The 19,688-nt window shown below is 42.2% G+C and overlaps 1 pseudogene; it reads right to left on the bottom strand.

Moving 5' to 3' along the window:
- Nucleotides 1–3,493: 3,493 nt before the first annotated feature.
- On the bottom strand, nucleotides 3,494–17,745 carry LOC124694895 (annotated as a pseudogene).
- Nucleotides 17,746–19,688: the final 1,943 nt, after the last annotated feature.

Raw genomic sequence — 19,688 nt, forward strand, 5'->3', positions numbered from 1 at the left:
AGCGATAGTCCGTTACTTGCAACTTAATACTGGAGGGTGTCGCGGATGCAATCCTGAAGGTGGATTATTAGTCATAGATGCAGTTCGATTACGGTCTATCTATATTGTTGTAATGCCCGCATACTTTCATAGCATGTATTTTGCACCAACCATTAGCGTAGAATCTCTGTTTGTCAATTGCCCATCTGTAATTTGTTTACCCAGCATATTTATTTTATTGGGAAGGCGCCTCTAGTGAACTGTGGACCCTGGTCCTTCTTCTTTTAATTGCAATCTTCTACAACATTTTTCTGTTCTGTTCTCTGCAAACAATTCTTCTTCCACACGGTTCGTTTAATCCTTTGTTTTCAGCAAAACCAGTGAGCTTGAGAACCTCGCTGAAAGTTGGAAACAAAGTATTTGGTTGTTTGTGTCCAGGTCTCCACGTTGCTACTGACGCCGGCAGTGCGCCCTGCCACGAGTTGGTTCGCAACACCTCGGGAGAGAACGTTTTTCTCCTACTGGTCGATAAACCTTGGTTTCTTACTAAGGGAAAACTTCCTGATGTGCTCATCATACCTTCCTCTTGGGGTTCCACTCAACGTTGCGCATAAATTCTCCTTCATCAACTCCGCGCTCAGCAAAGACTTTTTCTGACGCCATTGCCGGGGAGAAAAGCATCTCTTCTGCGAGGGGAGTCTCTCACTCTCAACTCTTTTACTTTGTTATTGTTTTGCTTGCATATTTTATTTTTATCTTGTTTGTATTCTATATCGAAAATCCAAAAAAAATAGTATAGCTTTTATTTCTGTTGCTTGCATTATTTTTATTAAATGGCTACTCCTGAGAATACTAAGTTGTGTGATTTTACTAGCATGAAACAATGATTTTATTTGCACACCCATTGCTCCACCTGCTCCTAAAGCAGCTTTTTATGAGATTAAGCCTGCCTTGTTGAACCTTGTTATAAAAGAGCAATTTTCTGGTGTTAGTACTGATGATGCTGCTTCTCACCTCAACAATTTTGTTGTGTTATGTGAGATGCAAAAATATAAGGATGTAGATGGTGATATTATTAAGTTGAAATTGTTTCCTTTCTCATTAAGAGTTAGAGCTAAGGAGTGGTTGCTATCTTTGCCTAGAAATAGTATTGATTCTTGGGTTAAATGCAAAGATGCTTTTATTGGAAAATATTATCCTCCTGCTAAAATTATATCTTTGAGAAGTGATATTATGAAGTTTAGACAATTTGATACTGAGCATGTTGCCCAAGCTTGGGAAAGAATGAAATCTTTGGTTAAAAGTTGTCCCACTCATGGACTGACTACTTGGATGATTATTCAAACCTTCTATGCATGTTTAAATTTTTCTTCAAGGAACTTATTAGATTTAGCTGCTGGAGGCACTTTTATGTATATGACCCTTGGGGCGGCTACAAAACTTCTGGACAATATGATGGTAAATTATTACGAGTGGCATACCGTGAGAGCTCCACAAGGTAAAAAGGTAAATTTTGTTGAGGAAACTTCTAGTTTGAGTGATAAGATTGATGCTATTATGTCTATTCTTGCAAATAATAATGCTCCTATGGATCCAAACAATGTTCCTTTGGCCTCTTTGGTTGCTCAAGAAGAAAATGTAGATGTGAATTTTATTAAGAGCAACAATTTTAATAATAATGCCTATAGTAATAATTTTGGTAGCAATAATTATAGGTTGTATCCTCCCAACAATGGAAGTGGTTTTAGTAACTCTTATGGTAATTCTTATAACAACAATAGGAGTTCTCCCTCTGAACTTGAGGGTATGCTCAAAGATTTTATTAGTAAACAAACTGCTTTTAATAAATCTGTGGAGGAAAAGTTATGCAAAATAGATGCTCTTGTTTCTAAAGTGGATAGCCTTGCTCTTGATGTTGATCTTCTTAAAGTAAAGGTTGTTCCTCATGATAATACTGAGAATAAAACTTTTTTCTCAAGCAAATGATATTCAAGTTAGAATTGATGATATGAGGTTGTTAGCTGAATTGCATGCTAGGTGGGAAAGAGAAGATGAAATGGCTAGAGAAAATAATTTAGCCAAGGTTTACACAATCACCACCAATAGTAATATTGAACCTTTGAATGCTAGCAAACCTCCTACTACTACTAGCAAAATTGAAAATGTAGGAAAAGTCCCCACTCCACATAGAAAAGTGTATAAAGCCATTAAAACTGTTCTCGACAAGCGTACTGAAATTTTTAGAGGTGTGGGAGATAATTGTCCTTTTATTTTTGATAGCAATGATTTTGATTTTGAAAGTTGTAACATTACTGAAGTTATAAAGTTCTTGCAAAATCTCGCTGAAACTCCCAATGCTAGTGAACAAAATGTTGCTCTTACAAAGCATATTGCTAGTGCTATTATGAAAATGAGGGAAGAGAAGTTGAAACGTGAGGCTTCAATTCCTAAAAAGTTAGAAGATGGTTGGGAACCTATTATTAAGATGAGAGTAGAAGAATTTGATTGTAATGCTTTATGTGATCTTGGTGCAAGTATTTCTGTTATGCCTAAAAGAGTTTATGATATGCTTGACTTTCCACCGTTGGAAAAATGTTACTTGGATGTTCTTCTTGTTGATGTTGCTGCAAAGAAACCTTTGGGGAGAGTTGATAATGTTCTTATACAAGTGAATAATAATTATGTCCCCGTTGATTTTGTTGTTTTGGATACTGAATGTAATGCTTCATGCCCTATTATTTTGGGAAGACCGTTTCTTAGAACTGCAGGTGCTATCATTGATATGAGAGATGGAATAATTCGTTATCAATTTCCACTCAAAAGAGGTATGGAACACTTCCCTAGAAAAAGAAAGAAGTCACCTTATGACCCTATTTATAGGATAACTTATGGTGTTGATGAGCCACCTCTTGACAATACTTGATTTGCACCCTTTCTGCGCCTAGCTCAAAGGCATTAAAGAAAAGCGCTTACGGGAGACAACCCATGTTTTATTTCTGTTATTTTTGCTTTGTTGAGTCTTGGAAGTTATTGAAGAGAGTGGATTTGGTGACCGGGTGTATACGTGAGCACGCGGTCTTTACCGTTGGATCTGCTTTAAGATACTAGCCTCACAAACGGAGCCAAACGGCGTCAAACATCCTTTTTCTAATCCCTCTCTCTTCTTCTTCCTTTTCCCACAAGTGAAACAGTGCCCTCGTCTTCATCCCCTAGATCGAATCAGTGTCCCCGTCCTAGACATCCCGTGGATCGAATCGGATTCGAGAGGAGGTGCCTTGCAGCACGAATCGGAAGGGGCGAATCGGAATAAGGAGGAGGTCCCCCGGACAGCTCGAGCTGCTCGCCTCCGGGTCGTAGGGCGCTCAAGTAGCGTGCACCGTCCCTGCTCTTACACCGGTCTACAGCAGCTAGGCGATGGCGCGCGGATGGATGTCCTCACCCGCAGAGGCATGGCCGACGCGCTTCGCGAGTACATCCGCAGGGACCGCCCCTTCCTTGGCATCTGCCTCGGCCTTCAGCTACTATTCGACTCCAGCGAGGAAAATGGCCCGGGTAAGGCAGATAATAGCATTCTACTTGCTTGAGCACATGTTATTGAGCATGAGCTGATAGTGCATTCACTACTGCAGTCGAGCTGGCGGAACGCGAAGGAGAGGTTGCGCGCGAGCCGGCGCTCCATGTATGCGTCCACGAAGCAGTCGTGCGTGACGAGGTCCGGCTTGACGCCGTCGCTGCGCATGTGGTCAGCAGTGAGGTGGAGGTCCCAGAACATGCACATCTTGGAGAACGCGGCGGCGCGGATGTTGAAGGTGGTGATGTCCGGCCGGAACCCGGCGTCGGCCATCTCCAAGAACGCGCGCTGCAGCGACTTCATCTTGAAGTTGGCCGCGAAGGATAGGAGGTAGAGCTTCCAGACCAGGTTGCCGGCGTTGCGGCGGCCGAGGCCGAGGCCGCGCGCGAACTCGCCGAGCCTGTAGTACTGGCGCTGCGCGACGTACGCGGACGCAACGGCGCGGATGGCGTCGGCGGAGATGAGGAGGCCGGTCTTCCTGAGCCGGCCGACCGCCGCCTCCATCTCCAGACGGTGCCGGAGGCCGCGTAGTGGCGCACGAAGGCATTGCCCGTGGCGGAGTCGACGTGGAGCCCCGCGCGGGACATCTCTTTGAGCGCGTCCTCCCTGAGGGACAGCTCGCCGGCGGCGCCGAGGCAGGAGACGGCGAGCGGGTAGAGGTCCTACGCCTGGGCGGGGTCCCGCGCGGAGAGCTCCCGCACGGAGAGGAGGACCTCGTCGTAGCGGCCAAGGCGCGCGGACGCCGGGAGGAGGCGAGGCACGGCGCGGCTGAGCTGAGCAGGACTGCGCCCAGATGGACTGCTACACCAATCTTATCTATTCACTTTTCACGGTTGGGGAAGGAGCAGATGGAGGAAAAGATTAAGATGCGTCTAGGACACGGTCTAAAGAATCATGTGAAAAAACAACTTTTCGGTAGCACATCACCTCACGGGGGAACAAACGCCGGTAGACACATGTCGACTTCTGGCCGCGTGCTCACGTATACACCCGGTCACCAGGCTTCATCCGAGTTATTGAAACTGTAATAACCTCTCCTTATTGTTTTTATTTCGTTTTTGTGCCAATGGTAGCTGATGGCGTGTAAAGCACACGTCCGTTGGGAACCCCAAGAGGAAGGTGTGATGCGTACAGCGACAAGTTTTCCCTCAGTAAGAAACCAAGGTTATCGAACCAGTAGGAGTCAAGGAACACGGGAAGGTTGTTGGTGGCGGAGTGTAGTGCGGCGCAACACCAGGGATTCCGGCGCCAACGTGGAACCTGCACAACACAATCAAAGTACTTTGCTCCAACGTAACAGATGAGGTTGTCAATCTCACCGGCTTGCTGTAAACAAAGGATTAGATGTATAGTGTGGAAGATGATGTTTGTTTGCGAAGAACGAGTAAAGAACAAGTATTGCGATAGATTGTATTTCAGATGTAAAGAATGGACCGGGGTCCACAGTTCACTAGTGGTGTCTCTCCCATAAGATAAATAGCATGTTGGGTGAACAAATTATAGTTGGGCAATTGACAAATAAAGAAGGCATAACAATGCACATACATATATCACGATGAGTACTATGAGATTTAATCAGGGCATTATGACAAAGTACATAGACCGCTATCCAGCATCTATGCCTAAAAAATCCACCTTCAGGTTATCATCCGAATCCTTTCCAGTATTAAGTTGCAAACAACAGACAATTGCATTAAGTATGGTGCGTAATGTAATCAACACAAATATCCTTAGACAAAGCATTGATGTTTTTTCCCTAGTGGAAACAAGCACATCCACAACCTTAGAACTTTCCGTCACTCGTCCCGCAGTTCAATGGAGGCATGAACCCACTATCGAGCATAAATACTCCCTCTTGGAGGTACAAGTATCAACTTGGCCAGAGCCTCTACTAGCAACGGAGAGCATGCAAGAACATAAACAACATATATGATAAATTGATAATCAACTTGACATAGTATTCCATATTCATCGGATCCCAACAAACACAACATGTAGCATTACAAATACATGATCTTGATCATGATAGGCAGCTCACAAGATCTAACATGATAGCACAATGAGGAGAAGACAACCATCTAGCTACTGCTATGGACCCATAGTCCAAGGGTGAACTACTCACACATCAATCCGGAGGTGATCATAGTGATGAAGAGTCCTCCGGGAGATGATTCCCCTCTCCGGCAGGGTGCCGGAGGCGATCTCCTGAATCCCCCGAGATGGGATTGGCGGCGGCATCTCTGGAAGGTTTTCCGTATCGTGGCTCTCGGTACTGGGGTTTTCGCGATGAAGGCTTTAAGTAGGCGGAAGGGCAGAGTCGGAGGGCTGACGAGGGGCCCACGCCATAGGGCGGCGTGGGCCCCCCTCTGGCCGCGCGGCCCTATGGTGGCGGCGCCTCGTCGCCCCACTTCGTAATCCCTTCGGTCTTCTGGAAGCTTCGTGGAAAAATAAGACCCTGGGCGTTGATTTCGTCCAATTCCGAGAATATTTCCTTTGTAGGATTTCTGAAACCAAAAACAGCAGAAAACAGCAACTGGCTCTTTGGCATCTCGTCAATAGGTTAGTGCCGGAAAATGCATAATAATGACATAAAGTGCGTATAAAACATGTCGGTATCATCATAAAAGTAGCATGGAACATATGAAATTATGGATATGTTTGGGACGTATCAAGCATCCCCAAGCTTAGTTCCTACTCGCCCTCGAGTAGGTAAACGATAACAAGGATAAATTCTGAAGTGACATGCTATCATAATCTTGATCAATACTATTGTAAAGCATATGAGATGAATGCAGCGATTCGAAGCAATGGTAAAGACAATGAGTAAACAAATGAATCATATAGCAAAGACTTTTCATGAATAATACTTTCAAGACAATCATCAATAAGACTTGCATAAGAGTCAATTCATAAAGCAATAGATTTTTAGTAGGAAGCTTTGAAGCAACACAAAGGAAGATATAAGTTTCAGCAGTTGCTTTCAACTTCAACATGTTTATCTCATGGATAATTGTCAACACAAAGTAATATAACAAGTGCAATAGGTGAACATGTAAGAATCAATGCACGCAGTTCACACAAGTGTTTGCTTCTAAGATAGAAAGAAGTAGGTAAACTGACTCAACAATAAAGTAGAAGAAAGGCCCTTCGCAGAGGGAAGCATGGATTACTATTTTTGTGCTAGAGCTTTTCATTCGAAAACATAGAAACAATTTTGTCAACGGTAGTAATAAATCATATGTGTTATGTATAAGACATCCTATAAGTTGCAAGCCTCATGCATAGATTACCAATAGTGCCCGCACCTTGTCCTAACTAGTTTGGATTTACATGGATTATCATTGCATAACATATGTTTCAACCAAGTGTCACAAAGGGGTACCTCTATGCCGCCTGTACAAAGGTCTAAGGAGAAAGATCGCATTTGATTTCTCATTTTTGATTATTCTCAACTTAGACATCCATACCGGGACAACATAGACAACAGATAATGGACTCCTCTTTAATGCATAAGCATTCAACAACGGATAATATTCTCATAAGAGATTGAGGATTGATTGTCCAAACCGAAACTTCCACCATGGATCATGGCTTTAGTTAGCGGCCCAATGTTCTTCTCTAACAATATGCATACTCAAACCATTTGATCATGATAAATCACCCTTACTTCAGACAAGAAGTACATGCATAGCAACTCACATGATATTCAACAAAGGTGTGATAGTTGGTGGCGTCCCCAGAAACATGGTTACCGCTCAACAAGCAACTTATAAGAAATAAGATACATAGCTACATATTCTTCACCACAATAGTTTTTAAGGCTATTTTCCCATGAGCTATATATTGCAAAGACAAAGAATAGAATTTTAAAGGTAGCAATCAAGTAATTTACTTTGGAATGGCAGAGAAATACCATGTAGTAGGTAGGTATGGTGGACACAAATGGCATAGTTTTTGTCTCAAGGATTTGGATGCACGAGAAAAATCCCTCTCAATACAAGGCTTAGGCTAGCAAGGTTGTTTGAAGCAAGCTCAAGTATAAAACAGTACAGCAAAACTTACATAAGAACATATTGCAAGCATTATAAGACTCTACGCTGTCTCCTTTTTGTTCAAACACCTTAACCAGAAAATATCTAGACTCCAGAGAGACCAATCATGCAAACCAAATTTTAACAAGCTCTATGTAGTTATTCATTAATAGGTGCAAAGTACATGATGCAAGAGCTTAAACATGATCTATATGAGCACAACAATTGCCAAGTACCAAATTATTCCAGACATTATACCAATTACCACATGAACCATTTTCTGTTTCCAACCATATAACAATGAACGAAGCAGTTTCAACCTTTGCCATGAACATTAACAGTAAAGTTAAGAACACATGTGTTCATATGCAACAACGGAGCGTGTCTTTCTCCCACATAAAGAATGATAGGATCCAATTTTATTCAAACAAAAACAAAAACAAAAACAAACAGACGCTCCAAGTAAAGCACATAAGATGTGACGGAATAAAAATATAGTTTCACTAGAGGTGACCTGATAAGTTCTCGATGTAGAAGGGATGCCTTCGGCATCCCCAAGCTTAGATGCTTGAGTCTTCTTAAAATATGCAGGGATGAACCACGGGGGCATCCCCAAGCTTAGACTTTTCACTCTTCTTGATCATATTGTATCATCCTCCTCTCTTGACCCTTGAAAACTTCCTCCACACCAAACTCAAAACAAACTCATTAGAGGGTTAGTGCATAATTGAAAATTCATATATTCAGAGGTGGCATAATCATTCTTAACACTTCTGGACATTGCACAAAGCTACTGAAAGTTAATGGAACAAAGAAATCCATCAAACATAGCAAAACAGGCAATGCGAAATAAAAGACAGAATCTGTCAAAACAGAACAGTCCGTAAAGACGAATTTTTCTGGGGCACTTAACTTCCTCAGATGAAAATGCTCAAATTTAATGAAAGTTGCGTACATATCTGAGGATCACGCACGTAAATTGGAAGATTTTTCTGAGTTACCTACAGAAGGGGCTGCTAAATTTCGTGACAGCAAGAAATCTGTTTCTTCGCAGTAATCCAAATCTAGTATTGACTTTACTATCAAAGACTTTACTTGGCACAACAATGCAATAAAATAAAGATAAGGAGAGGTTGCTACAGTAGTAACAACTTCCAAGACTCAAATATAAAACAAAAGTGCAGAAGTAAAATAATGGGTTGTCTCCCATAAGCGCTTTTCTTTAACGTCTTTCAGCAAGGCGCAGAAAGTGTGAATCAAGTATTATCGAGAGATGAAGCATCAACATCATAATTTTTTCTAATAATAGAATCATAAGGTAACTTCATTCTCTTTCTAGGGAAGTGTTCCATACCTTTCTTGAGAGGAAATTGATAATTAATATTACCTTCCTTCATATCAATAGTAGCACCAACGAGTTCGAAGAAAAGGTCTTCCCAATATAATGGGACAAGATGCATTGCATTCAATATCCAAGACAACAAAATCAACGGGGACAAGGTTATTGTTAACCATAATGCGAACATTATCAATCCTCCCCAAAGGTTTCTTTATAGCATTATCAGCAAGATTAACATCCAAATAACAATTTTTCAATGGTGGCAAGTCAAGCATATCATAGATTTTCTTAGGCATAGCAGAAATACTTGCACCAAGATCACATAAAGCATTACAATCAAAATCATTGACCTTCATATTAATGATGGGCTCCCAACCATCTTCTAACTTCCTAGGAATAGAAGTCTCAAGTTTTAGTTTCTCCTCTCTAGTTTTTATGAGAGCATTTGTAATATGTTTTGTAAAGGCCAAATTTATAGCACTAGCATTGGGACTTTTAGCCAGTTTTTGTAAGAACTTTATAACTTCAGAGATATGACAATCATCAAAATCTAAACCATTATGATCTACAGCAATGGGATCATTGTCCCCAATATTTTGAAAAATTTCAGCAGTTTTATCACAAACAGTTTCAGCAGTTTTAGCAATTTCAGCAGTTTCAGGCAATTTTGCACGCTTTGCACTAGGAGTAGAAACATTGCTAACACCAATTATTTTACCATTGATAGTAGGGGGTTTAGCAACATGTGAAGCATCATCATTACTAGTGGTGGTAATAGTACAAACTTTAGCTACATTATTCTCTTTAGCTAGTTTTTCGTTTTCTTCTCTTTCCCACCTAGCATGCAATTCAGCCATCAATCTAATATTTTCATTAATTCGAACTTGGTGGCATTTGCGGTAGTTACAATTTTATTATCTTTATCTTCATTAGGCATAACTTTCAATTTTAAAAGATCAACATCAAAGGCAAGACTATCAACCTTAGATGCAAGAATATCAATTTTACCAAGCTTTTCCTCAACAGATTTGTTAAAAGCAGTTTGTGTACTAATAAATTCTTTAAGCATGGCTTCAAGACCAGGGGTACACTCCTATTATTGTTGTAAGAATTACCATAAGAATTACCATAACCATTACCATTATTAGAAGGGTATGGCCTATAGTTGTTACCAGAATTATTCCTATAAGCATTGTTGTTGAAATTATTGTTTTTAATGAAATTCACATCAACCTGTTCTTCTTGGGCAACCAATGAAGCTAAAGGAACATTATTAGGATCAACATTAGATCTACCATTCACAAGCATAGACATAATCACATCAATCTTATCACTCAAGGAGGAGGTTTCTTCAACAGAATTTACCTTCTTACCTTGTGGAGCCCTTTCAGTGTGCCATTCAGAGTAATTGATCATCATATTATCAAGAAACTTTGTTGCCGCGCCTAAGGTGATGGACATAAAGGTACCTCCAGCAGCCGAATCCAATAGGTTCCGTAAAGAAAAATTCAGTCCTGCATAAAAGGTTTGGATGATCATCCAAGTAGTCAGTCCATGGGTAGGGCAATTCTTCACCAAAGATTTCATTCTCTCCCATGCTTGAGCAACATGTTCATTATCCAATTGCTTAAAATTCATTATGCTACTTCTCAAAGATATAATTTTAGCGGGAGGATAATATCTACCAATGAAAGCATCCTTACATTTAGTCCATGAATCAATACTATTTTTAGGCAAAGATAGCAAGCAATCTTTAGCTCTTCCTCTTAAGGAGAAAGGAAACAATTTTAATTTTATAATGTCACCATCTACATCCTTATACTTTTTCATTTCACAAAGTTCAACAAAATTATTAAGATGGGCAGCAGACATCATCGGAACTAACACCAGAAAATTGCTCTCTCATAACAAGATTTAGTAAAGCGGGTTTAATTTCAAAAAATTCTGCTGTAGTAGCAGGTGGAGCAATAGGTGTGCATAGGAAATCATTATTATTTGTGCTAGTGAAGTCACACAACTTAGTATTTTCAGGAGTACCCATTTTAGCAGTAGTAAATAAAGCAAACTAAATAAAGTAAATGCAAGTAACTAATTTTTTTTATTTTTTATATAGAGAACAAGACAGTAAATAATGTAAAGCTAGCAACTAATTTTTTTGTATTTTTGATATAAAGAGCAAACAAAGCAGTAAATAAAGTAAAGTAAAGCAAGACAAAAACAAAGTAAAGAGATTGGATGTGGGAGACTCCCCTTGCAGCGTGTCTTGATCTCCCCGACAACGGCGCCAGAAAACTGTCTTGCTGTTGACGTGGGAGTTAGAAATCTTTGTGGAGTATCTTTTCTTCAGATCCACGACAACGGCGCCAGAAAACTGTCTTGATGGCGTGTAAAGCACACGTCCATTGCGAACCCCAAGAGGAAGGTGTGATGCGTACAGCGACAAGTTTTCCCTCAGTAAGAAACCAAGGTTATCGAACCAGTAGGAGTCAAGGAGTGTAGTGCGGCGCAACACCAGGGATTCCGGCGCCAACGTGGAACCTGCACAACACGATCAAAGTACTTTGCCCCAACGTAACAGTGAGGTTGTCAATCTCACCGGCTTGCTGTAAACAAAGGATTAGATGTATAGTGTGGAAGATGATGTTTGTTTGCGAAGAACAATAAAGAACAAGTATTGCGAGTAGATTGTATTTCAGATGTAAAGAATGGACCGGGGTCCACAGTTCACTAGTGGTGTCTCTCCCATAAGATAAATAGCATGTTGGGTGAACAAATTACAGTTGGGCAATTGACAAATAAAGAAGGCATAACAATGCACATACATATATCACGATGAGTACTATGAGATTTAATCGGGGCATTACGACAAAGTACATAGACCGCTATCCAGGCATGCATCTATGCCTAAAAAGTCCACCTTCGAGTTATCATCCGAACCCCTTCCGAGTATTAAGTTGCAAACAACGAGACAATTGCATTAAGTATGGTGCGTAATGTAATCAACACAAATATCCTTAGACAAAGCATTGATGTTTTATCCCTAGTGGCAACAGCACATCCACAACCTTAGAACTTTCTGTCACTGTCCCAGATTCAATGGAGGCATGAACCCACTATCGAGCATAAATAATCTCTCTTGGATTTACAAGTATCAACTTGGCCAGAGCCTCTACTAGCAACGGAGAGCATGCAAGAACATAAACAACATATATGATAGATTGATAATCAACTTGACATAGTATTCCATATTCATCGGATCCCAACAAACACAACATGTAGCATTACAAATACATGATCTTGATCATGATAGGCAGCTCACAAGATCTAACATGATAGCACAATGAGGAGAAGACAACCATCTAGCTACTGCTATGGACCCATAGTCCAGGGGTGAACTACTCACACATCAATCCGGAGGCGATCATGGTGATGAAGAGTCCTCCGGGAGATGATTCCCCTCTCCCGCAGGGTGCCGGAGGCGATCTCCTGAATCCCCCGAGATGGGATTGGCGGCGGCGGCGTCTCTGGAAGGTTTTCTGTATCGTGGCTCTCGGTACTGGGGTTTTCGCGATGAAGGCTTTAAGTAGGCGGAAGGGCAGAGTCGGAGGGCTGACGAGGGGCCCACACCATAGGGCGGCGCGGGCCCCCCTCTGGTCGCGCGGCCCTATGGTGGCGGCGCCTCGTCGCCCCACTTCGTAATCCCTTCGTTCTTCTGGAAGCTTCGTGGAAAAATAAGACCCTGGGCGTTGATTTCGTCCAATTCCGAGAATATTTCCTTTGTAGGATTTCTGAAACTAAAAACAGCAGAAAACAGCAACTGGCTCTTCGGCATCTCATCAATAGGTTAGTGCCGGAAAATGCATAATATGAATAAAGTGCGTATAAAACATGTGGGTATCATCATAAAAGTAGCATGGAACATAAGAAATTATGGATACGTTTGGGACGTATCAGTAGCCTCTAATAGAAAGAAAGCAGTATTTGGGGTATTTGCAATTCTGAAACAGATTCTGTGCTGGTCACAAAAAAATTCTTAAAAATCGCCAGAATGTTATTTTGAGCTGCAAAATTTTGTGCTTATGACCCAGTATGTTAGCTAACTTTAGTTAGTTTAGCATTTTTCGATTTGAGCAACAGAACTATTTATTTAATTTCGATCTCTACCTGCTGGTCTGTTTTGACAGATTTCTGCCATGTTTTGCATTTGTGTCTTATGCTTCGTCTTTTTGAGTTCTTTTGTGAAAAAGAGATTTGGGAAGAAGTAGCTACAGTATCATATGTTAAAATGAGTGTTTGATATGTGCCATTACTGAAACCTTGCTGGTTTGATATATTTCTATTTGCACTAATGTTGATAATCAATTGTGCTGAGTTTTGTGTGAAGGAAGTTTTCAAGTGTAGGGAGAGAAGAATGATGCAATAAGGTGAAGCATGGACAAGAGCTCAAGCTTGGGGATGTCCCCTGGACCCCCCAAGAAATATCCAAGAAGTACAAGCGTCAAAGCTTGGGATGCACAAGGCATCCCCTCTTCATCAACAAAAAGCACCAGGTCATTTTTGAACACGCTATATTTTTATTCCTTCATGTGATATGTGTTATCCTTGGAGCGTCTTTAATTTTTGTTGTGTGTTTACTTTCAATAAAGTTTGACCCCATCATTCATGTTTACTTTGGAGTGAGACACGCTCCACCGCTTCGCATATTTACTTTGGAGTGAGACACGCTCCGTTGCATGTTTATTTTGGAGTGAGACACGCTCCACTGTTATGCATTTTGCGTTGGAGAGAGACACACTCCAATTTTACATTTATTTTAGTTTCAATAGCACTCTGGATATTTACTTGTTTTTCATATATGAGAGTTGTTTGGTTTCATTTGGTTGGCTTTCGAAGCATGAAAAAAGTTTTATGTGTATGTGATGCAAGTGGAAGCATTTTTAGACTATGGCATAGTTATTTTTGCATATCTTGCTAGATGTTATTCTCATGATGAGCTTGTTAATTATGTTTTCATTATTATTAGTCTCAAATACTGAGAGTGTTTAGTGCGCCATTGAAGGTTTCATGCATTGTTTTTAGCATACAATAGAAAAGCATAATATTGTGGTATATATTCTCCTGCGAATGTTCTTTATTTGGGTCGACTTGGCACATGTTTGGCAACATGTTATGACTACATTCCAGTCAATTCTTGCCTCTATGATCATTTAGTTTGAAACTTGTGTATCACTTTATGCTTTGATTAATATATTTTGTCGCTGTGCATGATTATGGCCATTATGCTCTCTTAGTTGGTCGCACCCGGTCTTTTTCTAGGCTCCATTTGTGTAAGTATTTTATTCATGCATCCAACCACCAAAAACCAAATATGCCAAAGTGTCCACCATATCTACCTATATGTGGTATTTCATTGCATTCCATAGTAGTTTGCTCATGTGATACCTTTAAATTTCAAAGTATTATATTTTGTTGCTCATGGGAAAGTAGTAAAAAAATGACTATTGTGCCTAGCGTGTGTTCCTTGTGTAACCGTAGCTCCTTTAAGTTGCTTGTTGTGTGATAACCATTGAAATAATGGGGAGACCTCAGCGTGCTTTGCCGCTGAATATCATGTGGGTTGCTATGCATGTTCATCTTGTCTGAAATGAAGGAGATTATCCATGCAAAATAGTTTCAGTATACATTTTTGTTAGAGAAGAACATTGGGCCGCTAACCGAAGCCATGTATCATGCTGGAAGTTTCAGTTGGACAAATCTTCAATCTCTTATGAGAAAGCTTCTAGCAATAAAAAATAAGAGGAGTCCATTTATTTGTTGCTCGTGTTGTCCCGGTATGGATGTTCCAAGTTGAAGATGCTTTAAAAATGAGAAATCAAAAACAATGCATCTCCTAGGACCTTTGTACAGGAGGCACGGGGGTACCCCTTTGTGATACTCGGTTAAAACAACTTGTATGTGATGAGAGCTAATGGTGATCCGAGGTGAGTAGGACGAGGTGTGAGCACTAGTAGCAATTATGCATGAGGCTTGCAACTTAGGAGTAGAACTTCTGCACAACCCATATGCTTTGTACTTACCGTTGACATCATTCACCTCTCAAAGGTGCATTTTATACTCTTTTTGTTTCAATAAAAAGCTCTAGCACATGAGTGATCTTACTTGCCTCTCAAAGAGAGAACTTCTTTTACTTTTATGTTGAGTCTCCACCTTCTAGTTTATGCACCACTTATGAGAGCATAGTTGTCATTCTTAGTTTTATGTGCATGACCCCAAGATTTTATTGATTGATTCATAATTATGGTATTCCTTGTTCAAACTTTTTTGTTTCTAGTCATCCTTATAATCTTTTAAAGGTGTCCAAGCATGTATGTTTTGTTTCCACTTATGGGACAAGCTGAGTACCACTTTATTATGTATCTATACTATGCTCTTGAAAATCACTTCGCTTTCCATGCACGTTATACATTTTCTTTTGTTTGATTACTATTCATGTTTTAGCATGGTTATTAAGTTTCATTGTTTGATTATATCTATCATGCTTATGCTAGGATTCTATGATTCCAGCTATGTTTGTTTTTACACTTAGATTGATCAAAGTAGTGTGACAACATGTCACCTCAAAAATAATTTGTTTGTTATTACTTCACTCGAGGACGAGCAGGAGTTAAGCTTGGGGATGTTGATACGTCCCAAACGTATCTATAATTTTTGATGCTCCATCCTTGTTTTGTTACAATTCTTATATGTTTTATGTGCACTTTTCCATACTTTTTAGCATTTTCTAGGACTAATTAACCTATTAACGCAGTGCCGCAGTGCAAGTTCCTGTTTTCTACTGTTTTTTGTGTTTCAGAAAGTTGTAAATGAAAGTTTCTCGGAATTGGATGAAGCAAAAGCCCAGAGTCTTATTTTTCCAGGACGAAGACGGAGCCAGAAGGACACGCGCAGGAGATCTCCCACGTGGCAGTACATAGGGCAGGCGCGGCCCCACCCTTGGCCGCGCCTGGCCCATGTACTGGCGCCTCATCGCCTCGTTTCCTCCACCCTTCCGCCTATTTATTCCTCGTATCGGGCAAACCCCAGGGACGAGAGCCTCCATCCACGAAAAGTTACGACGCCGCCGTCAACCGAAACCCTAGTTCGGGAGGGTTCTGTAGTCTATCCCGTCACCCTGCCGGAGAGGGAAATCACCGCCGGAGGCCTCTACATCGCCATGTCTTCATCCGAGGTGATGCGTGAGTAGTTCTCCACGGGAGCATGGGTCCATAGCAGTAGCTAGATGGCTTTCCTCTCCTTGTTGTGCTTCATGTATAGATCCTGTGAGCTGCCTAACATGATCAAGATCATCTATTTGTAATTGCTACATGTTGGTTTGATGTGGATCCGATTTATAGATAGATTGCTTTGGTTGAGATTATGTATTATGTTATTATGATCTTGCATGCTCTCTGTTTCTAGTAGATGCTGCGGCCAAGTAGATGCTAGCGACTCCAAGAGGGAGTATTTATGCTCGATAGTGGGTTCATGCCTCTATTTAACCATGGGAAATGACCTTGTTCTCTACGGTTGTAGATGTGTTGTTGCTACTAGGGAGAAAACAGCGGTGTTCTATTCCAGGGTAGTTTCATCATTTATTTTACACACATTGCTTAAAGCGATAGTCCGTTCCTTGCAACTTAATACTGGAGGGTGTCGCGGATGCAATCCTGAAGGTGGATTATTAGTCATAGATGCAGTTGGATTACGGTCTATATATATTCTTGTAATGCCCGCATACTTTCATAGCATGTATTCTGCACCAACCATTAGCGTAGAATCTTTGCTTGTCAATTGCCCATCTGTAATTTCTTTACCCAGCATATTTATTTTATTGGGGAGGCGCCTCTAGTGAACTATGGACCCCGGTCCTTCTTCTTTTAATTGCAATCTTCTACATCATTTTTCTGTTCTGTTCTCTGCAAACAATTCTTCTTCCACACGGTTCGTTTAATCCTTTGTTTTCAGCAAAACCAATGAGCTTGACAACCTCCCTGAAAGTTGGAGACAAAGTACTTGGTTGTTTGTGTGCAGGTCTCCACGTTGTTGTTGACGCCGGTAGTGCGCCCTGCCACGAGTTGGTTCGCAACACCTCGGGAGAGAATGTTTTTCTCCTACTGGTCGATAAACCGTGGTTTCTTACTGAGGAAAAAATTTCCTGCTGTGCTCATCATATCTTCCTCTTGGGGTTCCACTCAACGTTGCGCATAAATTCTCCTTCATCAACTCCGCGCTCAGCAAGCGTGTCAAAGCCTTGAGTTTTCGCGAGAGCTTGCTTGACATTGGTGCCCTTGGGGACTCCGCGCGCGATTGTCACGAAATCCATGGAGGGGAAGTATGATTTGCACATAGCCAAGGCAATTGAGGCGGCTCCGCGAGCTGAAGACTCTTGCCAGTCCCCGATCAGATCCGGTACTAGCTTCACCAGCTTTGTCATCTTATCAATGATTGTAGTGCGGGCTCTCTTCAGGGACAGCTTCTGGGCAATACCACGGTAAGCTTCGATGAGTTCCTCAATTGAGTTTCGGGCTTCTTCATAGGCTTCAGTCCTGTAAAGGCCGGAATCTTCTGTCCATTCAAATCCGAGACAGCTGATACACACAAAAAATCGTGCGGTCAGTTTCCGAGTTGGGACAAAAAGAATACAATGGAGATGCCGGAAATATAAAGTCCTTATGGAAGATCAACTCGTCGATATCTAACGCCTCCGCCTCATAAGCCTTCGCCTTAGACACCAGAGTCTTAACTCTGTTGTTGCTAGTCTTAAGCTTCTTGGTCAGTTCCGACATAGCCTATGCATGCTTTTCCTCTAGCTCCTTTTTGGTTTTAGTCTCCTTTTCATGAGACTCCTTAAGGGATTGCTGGAGGGATGCATGCTCGGACTTCAGCACTTCGATCCTGACGGAGATTGCATCGATGGAGGGGCGATTGGCAAGTTTTTCTGTAAGGCGGAAAGCAAGTTCAAAGTAAACAGATATGTTCAATAACAAAGAGCGCGTTGAGGAATCTATAGTAAGACGGAACACATACCCTCATTGTTTTTCAAACGGGTTTCCAGGAGTGTGATAGCCTGCCGATCCTCCGCCTCCTTCTTGTACAACCTCTCGATCTCCTCTTTCTGCTCCAGCACCAGCGTCCACAGATCTTCGTGCAGTTGACGGGTGTTCTATGAAGCAGGTTGGAATGGTTAGCCGGAAATTTAAAATGCGGGGGGCTAGACGCGAAGTTAAAGTTATTGTGCTAGGAAATTTCAAGTTTCCGCCAAGATCCAACTAAGATAATTTAGCTGAAGCATCGGTTCACAAATTTCACTCGGAAAATATCTAAACCAATGCTTGGGGGTTAGTATTACCTGGCGCAAAGAAGACCAGGAGATTATCTTCGAGGGTTGCAAGATCTTGTTGCTCTGTCTCCAGCTTCCCCCACACTTCATTCATTAAGTTGGTCATTTTCGCATGACGCTGTGCCAGGGGAACTTTTGAAGTACCGGAAACAAGTGCGGATGCGTTTGGGGCGTACCAGTAGCACCGCTTAGCAAGAATTTATTTTTGGCGTCATTAGTCGTAGCTTCAGCCGAGGTGGTTTCGGGCTCTTCAGGCGGAGGCTTGGACGAGGAGGCATCTTTGCCGGAATGTGCGGTGGGATCCTCCGAAATATCGTCAATATTGATGACGTCCTTGGGACCGGGAGCCGCAGAGGAGGAGGTCTTAGGCGGAACCTCCACTTCCGGAGTGACAGACATCGAGGCAGGTGAGGGCTTGGTCTTCTTCTTGGGAGGCTTGCTTTCGGCAAATTTGCTGCACAGTAAAAAGAGTGTGACACTTAGCATATTTTGCGTTAAGTTGCACGAAGAGAGTAAGTCGGAAGCTAAGTTTTTACCCAGGCTTGGTGAAGAATCGCTCAAGGCTGGCCTGCGAGCTTTTGCTGGTGTCGATTTCCATGAGGCGTTGTTTCTCTTTCTCGGCCTTCTTGGTGGTCGCGGCGCTGGGAGTCTCGCGCGCGCGTTTTGGTGCCGACTCGGAGGCTGCGCCTCTCTTCCGTTTTATAGGAGGAGGGCTCTCGGGAGCTTCCACGTCAGACGCAGCTTCCGGGTTCGTGTTGTCGCAGTGCGGGACCCGGGTCAGGTTCCCGAGATCTTTTTCCTCGAGGGCTTCGAGCTGAACATACAAGATAAAGTCCTTAGACAAATTTGTGGGCATAAAAAAGGGAACTAATGATTAGTCGGAAGACTTACCGCGGTGCCGGTGCCATCCGTGTGGATGTCAAAATGACACACGTGAGACTGAACGTCACGCGGAATTTCGATCACGAACCGGAGCCGCTTGTTTAGGGCGTCGAAGGAAAGGTTGTCCTTGGTGGCGCGCATGGTGTCGTCGCGGCCGCTGTATTCATACATCAAGCGATCCCGATGTTGAAGAGGATAGATCCGCTTGGTGAACCATGATAGCGTCAGGTCCTTCCCCGACAAGTCAGATTCCGTCAGCTTGAAGATCCGCCTCACCATCCTTGTCAGCTGAGGTGACTCGGAGATATGTGGGCATTTAGTCCAGGCGGGGGTCTCGCTGGCGGGCCCGTCCTTGAACTCCGGCAAAGTCTTTGGGATGGCCGGATCCGATGTGTCCTTCACATAGAAGAATCCTCTGGACCAGTACCTGACGGACTTGTGACGATCCGTGTGGGGGTAGACGCGGCCGGGGCGGATCTTGAAGGTAATGCTCCGTAGGTGGTGAGC

This window comes from Lolium rigidum, chromosome 3 (genome assembly GCF_022539505.1).
Source record: "Lolium rigidum isolate FL_2022 chromosome 3, APGP_CSIRO_Lrig_0.1, whole genome shotgun sequence".
In the NCBI taxonomy this organism is placed as follows: domain Eukaryota; kingdom Viridiplantae; phylum Streptophyta; class Magnoliopsida; order Poales; family Poaceae; genus Lolium; species Lolium rigidum.